Source organism: Physeter macrocephalus, chromosome 15, assembly GCF_002837175.3.
Source record: "Physeter macrocephalus isolate SW-GA chromosome 15, ASM283717v5, whole genome shotgun sequence".
Classification (NCBI taxonomy): Eukaryota; Metazoa; Chordata; class Mammalia; order Artiodactyla; family Physeteridae; genus Physeter; species Physeter macrocephalus.
In genome coordinates, this window is record NC_041228.1 from 42,713,153 (window position 1) to 42,722,897 (window position 9,745).

Consider the following 9,745-nt stretch of genomic DNA (forward strand, 5'->3'; position numbering starts at 1 on the left):
TGTGTAACAGCCAGCTCTCTGAGGGAAAAAAAAGCCCTGATGTATATAGTGTTTGCCAATTTCCATGATGTAAATACTACCGCTGTGACCAATACCAAGCTACCAATGGTTTAAAAGTCAGTCTGCAAAATTCCTGAAAATTTGACATTGACTTTCATGAGCTGATATGAGCTGGCTTCAGCACACCACAGCTTGTGCTTACTACATGAATTCTCTCCTAATAATGATTTGTCTCTGGAAGATTTGCCTTTGAAGGATAATATTCAGTTTAATCTAAACTTATGTAACTCATTAAAAATTGGGGGAGGGGTGCAGAAAATTCCTGACACTTTCAATGTAGTTAAATCGAAAGAACATTTGAACATCCATGTCTTACAACATGCGATTCTAGAAGCATCTTCCACCAACTGAGGGGCCCCGTCAGGCTCAGTGTCTGGGCGGGGCTCTTCTCACCTTAGTTTGCAGAGCAGTTGAGGGTTTAGAAAGCCTGGGGAAAAATATGAATATGTTGGACAAATCAGATTTCCAGGCAAGGGTGCTTTGTACGCCCCTGGGGAAGTCATGCTCCCATGTTGCTCAGCTCCTGCTGCACTGGATCCTTTCAGCTTTGGCTTTCTGTACCCCCTGCCCCCTTCATTTCCAAATAACAGCACCTGCCTTGCCTGTGAAAACTCTTTGCAAGACTTTAAGCACCCTCAGACCTGGTCTGACTGCAGTTGTGTCTCCACAGCCCCCATCAGCCGCAGTGCCAATTAGCTGCGGTCCTTCCTGCCAGCTGCATGAGGGTGCGAGCGCGGGGTCCATTCCCAGTGCCACCTGAGGCCCGTGCCCAGCTGATGTGAGCCTTCCACCGGCAAAGCCGCTACAAAGCCCTTCCGTCCGATCCACATTTCCCTATTCTCCCCTCTCCCCGCCCCCAGCACTCAAAAACAACTGATGTGTGGGTAGGAAAGCCATTTAGTCAAAAATAAAGACTAAAATGTTTTTTCCTTCTGATAATGTTCCTGATTCCGTCCCTCGGTATTATGCTCCATAATGCGCCATGTGCAGCCATTTTGTCATTGCTTTGGGTCATCCTTGCTCACAATTGGTTATTTACTCAGGGGCTTTTGAAATTATTGAGTTGACACATCTGTCAGACGGCAAAAGCAGAAATGCTGAAAGGTCACTTGGAGAGAAACCAGCTGCTTCAGACAAACCTTTCTGCCTCCAAATAGCACAATCATTACAGCCTGGCAGATGGGGCCTCTGCTTTCATTTCAGGCTCCTCTTGCCTTCAGGTATTTAGCTACACTACCTCATTGCCAGGTCAGCCTGGCCTCCTTGTAATTACCCACACAATAGGCAACTCTCTCCTTAAGAATAACAGCTCCATTTTCTCTAAGTAGGAAACCGGTTTCCTCACAGATAGGCGCTACCCAAGGTTTGCCACAAACTTTCCTATTAGCAGATTAGTTTTGACAGTGGCAAGTATGTTTCTATTACTTCTGCAGCCTTCATTACACCCAGAAACATAAGGCCTGGTCTGATTTAACAGTTTGGAGGGCTTTCGAGGGTCTCTGAGTAGATGGCCTCCAGAGAGTAGGTCTGGAATTCCCTTTTCCCTCCACCTAATCCTTCCTGTCCTCACCCCGCTTACCTCTGCGAGCCCCTGAGGAAGTGCTGGGAGGAACAGGGTAAAAGGGGATGCCTGTTTGCACTGCTCCATGGGAGGGTTTCATTTAGAGGATTTTTCAGTCAGCCTGACTCACCTGAGGCTACAGATTCTGAAAGGTAGGGGTGTGTGTGTGTGTGTGTGTGTGTGTGTGTGTGTGTGTGTGTGTGTGTGTATGCCTGTGTATGGCAGTGAGAGATAATGTAAAATAAAAATTAAAAATACAAACAAGCTGATGTTGAACCTCAACCATACAGGGAGGAAATTCATTCTTTCATAAAGAAGGTTCTTACAGAGTCCACTTTGGGGGACAATTATTATGTCAGCAGCTATAATAACAGCATCTTAACCTTCCAGAGTAATAATAAATAAGTTGATAAATGTAAGGCTGTGTCTCTCAAACTTAGTGGCCATGGGGGTGGTTTTAGAAACCCCAGTTTAAACATGGCTCTTTTCCCTGAAGTAGTAATATTACCAGCAGTAAGGTAAAAGTTTGCTCTCTGTCATTAGGGATATTTCAGTGGATAAATTCGAAAAGCACCACATTGAGGTACATGCACAGGGCTGGGGGTAGAAAGGAGTATGGGAATTGCCTCACAATACAGTTAAGAGATCTAAAATCATTACATGCTGAGTAGATCACTCGACCTCAATCTCCTGTTTCAGCCTGTTAGGGCTTCCCACATAACATACACCTGAAGACTTCGCTTGGGAAATGCTACCAGAGAGCTTCAAACGGAAAAACAATAACAAAGCTTTCAACAACACAATATCATGGCAACCCATGATTGATGCCCTAAAAATCAATGATTCCTCTTTAATTTCCACCTGATCTGCTACCTTGTCCATTAATCTTCAATTTGCACCTTTGAATTCTTTTCATTCTTTTATTCTGGGGGTTCAACAGTGACTCTGCAGTTAGTTGACTTTAGGATCTGTGAGCTCCAAGAGTAACTGCTATTAGGAGCGGAAGTGGGGCTCTCTGCAGTGTATCTCCATAGTCGTATGAGAACTCCAAAAGTTTTGTTATATACCATAGCTGAGTCTAGCAATGAATCAGGAACTGGAGAGACGTTTGGAAGTGAGACCACCTATGTCAGCGTGACCTAATTTGTTCTGCGAAATTCTTCCTCAGTAAGATAAACCTGTAAACCGGTAAATAACTTTACTTCTTGCTTCAGGAAAATTCTTAAAGATTACTTTACCTGGGCAAAGAGTTTGGTCACATGGGCAAAGAGTTCTATCAGGATGATAGATTGCTCATTTAGGCAACAGTTCACTTATCAGATAATAGTTTATCACTACTTGCTTCAAGACGTGTTGCCTTATGCATCAATTCAAAATTACTATGTCATAAAATTTGTCTAACCTCAATAATTCTCCACCTTAAAAGGCTCCCCCTTAAAGCACATCCCCGAATCCTATAAACGTCCTCTCTGGCCTCCCTCTTGGAGACATTACTAAGATATCGTCATGGTGTTGTTCTCCACCACTGTGGTAAATCTGATAAGCTTAGCTTTGCTCAATCAGCAGGTTTTCCTGGTGGTCTATTTGTGGGGAGTTGATAGTCAACAGAGTGGATTGGTGGCCAATCTTGAAACAAATCACTACGGGAAGAGAAAACACCTAAAAGAGACCCCAGGAGAGTTCTGATATAATAGTAATTCAGGACACGGGTGATGGGGGGAGGTCACAAGATAGATTTGGAGCATGTAAGTATTCTACGAAGTTCCCAGAAGTTATATACGGAGGGAAACTGGTAGAAAAATAGAATTCCTGTGATTCATGGGACAGGTTTTGGAGTCATTACAATTTTGCTATTGTAGAATAAATGACCTTACTTTGATATCTCCAGCTATTGAAACCTGAGGGATTCTTAGGCAGAAAAGACATATTCTGGAGCTTTGGAAGAGGCGGAACACCTAAGGCAGGAGGGGTGGGATCAGGAGAGACTTTATGCAGGAGGTAGCTAGCATTTGGAGTGGGTCTTGAAGAATGGGTAGAATTTCCGCAAGCATGCGCACGTGTGTGTATGCGTGTGTGCGTGTGTGTGTGTGTGTGTGTGTGTGTGGTTATGTGGAGGTGGGTGGTAAGGACATTTGGAAGACGTGTGTGTATGCGTGTGTGCGTGTGTGTGTGTGTGTGTGTGTGTGTGTGTGGTTATGTGGAGGTGGGTGGTAAGGACATTTGGAAGAGAGAAAAGCGAAGGAGGTAGTATAATGAAGTGGTTAAGGAAACAGGCATATGATTCAGACGCCTTAAAATTGTGTAGGTGATTGTGGGCAAGGTGCTTGACTTTCTCATTATGAGGATCAAAGGAGATAATGTATGTAAAGTGGTTAGAAAATTATGTGGATCTAGTAAAGACTCAATAGATGATGGCTATTACCAGTATTATCACTTATTGTTATTATAGGCTAACACAACAGGGAAGAGAATGGAAAGAAAGCTCAAGGCATAGTCTAAGAAAGACTGAAGATTGGGCTATGCATACACGAATAGTAGAAAACAATCTGGAAAAGGTGGGGCCAACTGTAAAAAGTCTTGAATTTATTATAAAAATATATTCAGTTGGCAGAGGGGAGCCCATGAAGGATTTTGAAGCAGGGGACTGACATGATCAGAGCTGTGTTGGTAATTCATAGGTTGGGTGAGAGGAGAGAAAAGACCAAAATTACGAGACCGACTAATGAGCTAGTAGGTTATAGCAAAGTAAAAAGTGTGGTGTTTCTAATACTAGAAAGAATAAATGCAAGAGAGAGCGTGGCAGAGTTTTGGGTTAAAATTTCCTTTTGTGCACTCAACTCAGACTACACAAATCAGCGTAGAGCTCTAAACCCTTAATCTAAGACACATCAAGTGAACTTTAGTCACATGTTTAAAACTAGCTCATGGGCTTCCCTGGTGGCACAGTGGTTGAGAGTCCGCCTGCCGATGCAGGGGACGCAGTTTCGTGCCCCGGTCCCGGAAGATCCCACATGCCGCGGAGCGGCTGGGCCCGTGAGCCATGGCCGCTGAGCCTGCGCGTCCAGAGCCTGTGCTCCGCAACTGGAGAGGCCGCAGCAGTGGGAGGCCCGCGTACCGCAAAAAACAAAAAAAACTAGCTCATGCTACTGTCACAGTTTACTCTCTGACCCTCCCTGCTATCTGACACCTGATCCCAAGAACACAGGGCATGTGAGATGAATGCATAGCAAAAGCAACTAAGCTAATGCATCTGAACGCTGTCTAGTTTATATTATATTTACATTGCCTAAGAAGTGACTGTAGGACTAGGGCCCTTTAAGTAGTAGAGTGTGTTGCTTAGTTTTACTTCAGTTCTGCGAATTCTAACCTACTCTAACTTTTTATCATATAGGTAGCTAAATTTGATGCCCTCCCCTTCCTTTTGAGTCTATGTCAATTTGGGAAGGAAGCATTAACAAATCCACTGAATATAGTATTTTTTTGAATCAATTCTTGCTCTGCTTTATCTATTGGTATTCAAATTTATTTAATCAGTAGGCTTAATTTGCACTAAACAGAAAAGCCAGGATTCGGAGCAAGCATCAGGTGACACTAATGTTAGCCTAATTGGTCCATCTGTGTTAATTATCAGGTAACTTAGCTAAATAATAAAGCCATTCACAGACAGGGACAAAGTGATTTTAAAAGTCTCTCTTAACAAGGCCTCCCTTCCCTAGAACAGTCTAGCAGCCTTTAGAACCCCAACTGTTATTTACAGTGGCTCTTGTTAGAGTTTCTATTTTCAGACAGAAGATGAAACTTAAGGCTTGGGATTTAAGGTCAGGAGATTCAAATCAGAGTTGATGGAAGCCTCACACGGGAGGGAGATCAGCTCCAAGGGTTTGGATGATATTTAGAAGGGAAACAAAGAACATCGTATGTTTTATTCTTAAATAATTAATTAAGCCTTTGAAAAGTCTGAGAACAATCTACATAAAATGCAAACCACCTTCAAAATTAATCAACAAAAAGTAACTCTCCTTTAAGGATTGAGATCATATTGTGTATATGGTGTGGTTTTCTGATCATTTTACTTAACATACTGTGAGCATTTTTTCCCATAGTGCTAATTATTCCTCAAAAATACTTGTCTAACTTTACAATTAAACTGGATAAACCCTAGGTCACACTTTAGCCTTCTTATATGAGAAGGAAGATATGAATAAGATCAGGGTGGAGAGGGTTTCTGCCAGGTCCAATGGTTAATCGGAAGTGCCTTGCATAGAAAGGAGGGTGGTGGCCCTTCTCTCCTTCAGTCGTGCTGGGAAGTTAATATGAAATGATGCTGGGAGGGGAAACTATGAAGCCATAGTAACTTAATTGTCTCTTCCTTGAATTTCTTAATCCATAGGAGATCTCATTCAATCACCCTTTCTAAGTTTAGGTTTTAGGATTGTTAACACAGGAAACTACAGCCTGTGGGCCAGATTTGTTCTCCTGCATGTTTGTGGATAGTCCATGAGCTAAGAATGTTATTATATATTTAAATGATTGTAAAATATCAAAGGAAAAATAATGTTTTGTGACACATTAAAATTTATGAAATTCAAATTTCAGCATCCTTAAACTTGTTTTGGAACACAGCCATGCCCATGCATTTACACGTTGTCTCTGGCTGTTGTCCTGTGGCTTCTTTCCTATTACAAGGGCAGAGCCGAGTAATTGAGATGGAGACTGTATGGCCTGAAATGCCTAAAATATTTACTGTCTGTCCTTTACAGCAAAAGTTTTTCCACCCTTGCTCTAAAAGGTGAATTGTTATACTCATATTCACACATTCTTCCTAGAATTTTAAAAGGAATTCTAGGCCCTTAGTAAAAACTTCCTGACATCACAACCTTGTATCTGCTTGTTACTCAGCATGTTTATTTCAAATAATTAATCCTTACTAATCGGAACATTGCAGCCTGGACTAACTTTCCATGGCAGTGCTAACACTTTAGAGTCTTCTGCCTCACTTCCGACTTGTCAGAGCTACATGTTATCACACAATTAGAATCATTCCTTAAGGGAAAAATAACTTACATTAGTTATTTCATTAAATTGAGAAATAGGGGCTTCCCTGGTGGCGCAGTGGTTGAGAATCCGCCTGCCGATGCAGGGGACACGGGTTCGTGCCCCGGTCCGGGAAGATCCCATATGCCGTGGAGTGGCTGGGCCCGTGAGCCATGGCCGCTGAGCCTGCACGTCCGGAGCCTGTGCTCCACAATGGGAGAGGCCACAACAGTGAGAGGCCCGCATACCGCAAAAAAAAAAAAAAAAAAAAAAAAATTGAGAAATAAATTTTAAATATTATGTTAACATAAAAATAATATGATTTTAATGTCTTTGCAAAGCCCCTTGAGAGATCCTAGATGATAGTGAGAGCTGAACATGTAGTGGGTAAAGCTACATGCCAGTCAGCTATTTGTTCAAACACATACTCACACATTGGAAGGTAAAATTACCTGGAGATTGTAGCATACTCTCTCTCTGTCTCTCTCTCTCTCAAAAACACTCATCAGCTAAGTCTAAACTGGCTACTGTATAGATATAGTGATTGCTGCCCATGCAGCAATACATGTGAAAATACAGTATGTATTTTCACAATATGAGTCAGTTGAATTGTGGCTTAAACATCAGATGTTGCCTTTGTTGACTATGTATTATTTATTAAACGTGGGGGGAGCAACAATTTCATGTTTAGCATGTAATATGCATATAATAAAAGTTACCTATTTTTATTATTGTTATTAGCCACTTGATTAACTTGAGTATGTCTCCAGGTAATAATTTGGAGGCCAGCTAATAGAATGCTATTGATATTAGAAGCACAACTGGAGAACATTCCAAAGATTAGAATTCATACTGTGATGACGTGTCTCCCAGAATGTTTTGCTGCATGTAAGACCAAAAGTGAAGTGTTTTATGGTCCATTTAGAGCAACAGATAGAGAAATAGAATGTGGAGTCTTGACAGAGGTTAGTTGTTTGCAGAGATCACAAACTTGGACCCCCATAGTTGAATATGGCTAGGGATAGCTTTAATTAGCAAAAATAGTACTGGTAAAAAATAAATTTGAATATTTTTAGGCAGGGCATGTACTGTCAAGTTTGCCATGGTCTTTACTATTCCCTATTACTGAACATTTTACCTTATCCCTAGAAGCATCTGAATTTGTGACACTTGACTAGAAATACTGTTGAGAAATCCACTAGAAAGGTGTTTTACAGGTTTGTGTTTTTGTTTGTGTATATGCACATATCAGTAAATAATTAGTTTTGCTGCTAGTTCCTGATATCAAAATAATATATTTAAATAAAGCATCCCAACTAAAAAGAACTTAAGGCAAATTCTGTAGTACATTTCTTGTGTTTGGGAGTGAAAAAAAATTCCCTCCTCTCCTTTTTTGGTAACATAGTCTTCTTACTATTTACAATGCTCAAAAATAAAAGTGAGAGGGCCTCAGCTCATGGAAAGATGGTATTCCTCTGAAAATGTGTGCATCTTTGGGTTACAGGAGCTTGCTCTTCTGATCTGAGGGTACTGTAATGCCCCTTAGGGAAAGCGCAGAACATTTTCTTGTCCAGAGCAGTTTGAACGTGAGCCAGAGTAAATGGATGTCCTCTCGCAGAATGAGGAGGCTCAGATATTATGTAGACACCTGTCCATTAATTGCTTGTTAGACACTGTCCTTTCTCTCTCCAGTGGTTCTGGGTAAGTCTGATTTCTTTTCCAATCACCTATTGTGGGATATTCTGAGAAAGTGACTTGGTTATCTTGGGGTTCCTAATGGTAAAGGAAGAAAATTTTGGATAGAGCAGGACACTGTAGTAAGGGTGGAAAGAGAATTTTTGAGTTGACTTAATGGTTTTTATAGCCAGAGACCATAGAAGGAAAGCTTACTTGGGAGGAAAAAGGAACTATAAAAATGAAATATGGACTCTGACCATAGTAGGGCAAATCAGGAACACATCTGCCCTCTGTGGGGGCTTGGCCTCTCTATGACAAGGATGTTCTTCACCAAAAGATAATTAGTGCCACTTGCCTCCATGTATGCACTTGAACTTTTGATCCTAACCTTGGTTCAGCACCTGCACACTTGCCTTCAGGTCTCCAAGTTTAGTCAAAACTTGTTAAACACTCGTCTGCCTGTTCCTTTGTCTGCAGCCCTCTCCTTTACCCAGTCTGGCCTCCTTCCTCTCTGCCCTGTGTTGCAAGGAACCAACTTTAGATCAAATACTGTGACTGTGCAAAGTTTTAAGACAGATAAAAGGATAACAACTCTTACTTTTTCAAGGTTTGTAGTGAAAGAGAGAGAGCCACATGTAGGTACTAAAATAGAGATAAATGCAAAGAGTTATGGGAAAATGAAGGTGGACTTTGTCCCTGATATTTGCATAGCAAAATATATTCTGAAATAGTATCTTGCTTAATCTCCTCATTTTCTTGTGATGCAGGCAGTATTTTCTCTCATTGGAAGGTGAGGAGATAAAGGCTTAGAAGTGAAAGAAGAAACAATGTGTGGAGGATTAAAAAGCCCTAAATGCACTAAGATTGAAAAAAAGACCCCCCAAAAGGCAAAAAAGGGAGAACAAATAGTCTCATTACTGGAGGATTTAATGTTAAAATGATAGAGGGAAATAGAAATTACATGGTCCTATTTGGCTACCATATTCTCTAAAAAGGAATAAAAATCCATCAACTGTTAACATTTCCTGAAAAGACACTAAAAGACACATTTGATAAAATGCAGCAGTAAGGAAGACAACTGTTTTACAGGAAAGAGGGCAAAAATGGGTATTTATGAGGTTTTTAGGGGTCTGAGTTAAGAACAGTTCTTTTAATAGGGGGGCCTGATTGGGATGGGGCAAAATTCATGATGTAATTGTTTAGGAATGATGGCCAGGTGGATTTTGAAGGATAAACAATCATGTTGTGAGTCTGGTTGGGAGGCCTATTTCTGCGGAAGGAGCTAGTAACTCTGATGAGGGTAGTAGAGTTGTTCATTGTTTGTAGAAATGGATTTTCAGAATGTTCCTGAAACAAAAAGCAATGCAACTTCATTTTCTTGGAAAACTTCCTGGCAGAATTTTCGTGGAATAT